Raw genomic sequence first — 1,177 nt, 5'->3', positions numbered from 1 at the left:
CTGTTTGAGGCATTCCGCGATGGCAAAATTGGTATTGGTTTTTGTTTAGAAGTAGCAGTAGAGTGGAGTAGAAAACATGGCAATATAAAGACAGTTAACACCGATTACAAGTCAACCATGGGGCTTAATGGTGGGTTAGTCTATGTACACAGTGCAATTGAGTTGCCGACATACAAAGATATGTCGTACATTAATATATATTCTTACTACAAGCTGTACGCCAAAAACCCAGCAGCAGGCACAATCATGCAATTAATGCTTATTGAAGTTATTCGAGAAGCGAAATCAAAATATATATCCTTCGCACTTGACGATGCCAGATGAAGCTTAGCTTAGCTTAGCGGAGCTGAGCTGCATTCAGCCGCATACGTATAGATGCTGCATATGAGGTCGTGGATTATTGGGCCCATTGCTGCACACAAAAATTCAATGCTTCGAGTACGATTTTTGAGCTGAACTGATTACGTTTGCATATTTTTGGTTTTGCAAATATTTAAGCAATGTTTATGTTGATTACGAAATCAAAAGTGGCAAAATTGGCTAAAGTACTGCAAGAATAATAACAACCACGACATCATATGTCACATACTCGTACGCTATATAATGTGATCTATTAATTAACAACCAATTACATAAAGAAGCTCGCTGGGTTGGTGGGTCTGGGGGTGCAAACAAACATAGGTTGGTTATATGGTGGTCTAATATATGTAGTTGTGGCTGTGGCTGTTGGCTTTAAAAATCGCAAATAATGACAAAGAGTACGAGTATAGGAGTACGATATGCTATTTACTATATAGATATGCTACTGTGAGAACTGGATGTGTTTTCATTCAGTTACAGTACACTAATATCATTAGATATATATGATAGATATATATTTATATAGGCTTTTTCGTTAGGAATTGCTAAAGTTACGAAAAGCAACAGAACACATAATTATTTGCTGAAAACAAATCAAACATAAACATTGCAAACTGAAGGCCATGGTGGTTGTTTTTTTTATTGGAGTGTTCTTCGATGAGTCCTCATATGGAGATCGGAACGTGACCAGAGATCATCTCAGTCAGCTGCTAGTTGATCCCCATATGGGTAAAGTTTTAATTTGGTTTTTTTTCAATTTCGGAAATCCAAAAGTATGCCAAAAGTGTTTATCTTAATGAAAAAAATCTTGTAGTAA

At 36.4% G+C, this 1,177-nt stretch overlaps 1 protein-coding gene across 49 annotated transcripts in view; it reads right to left on the bottom strand.

The window, feature by feature from the left end:
- Ank2 (Ankyrin 2) overlaps nucleotides 1-1,177 on the bottom strand; it is a 66,660-nt gene that overhangs the window by 40,605 nt on the left and 24,878 nt on the right. The window lies entirely within an intron of this gene.

This window comes from Drosophila serrata, unplaced genomic scaffold (assembly GCF_035046125.1).
Source record: "Drosophila serrata isolate PLE 108 unplaced genomic scaffold, ASM3504612v1 contig_272, whole genome shotgun sequence".
Lineage (NCBI taxonomy): Eukaryota > Metazoa > Arthropoda > Insecta > Diptera > Drosophilidae > Drosophila > Drosophila serrata.
The sequence above is the reverse complement of the archived record's forward strand: the minus strand, read 5'-3'. Positions and strand labels throughout refer to the sequence as shown.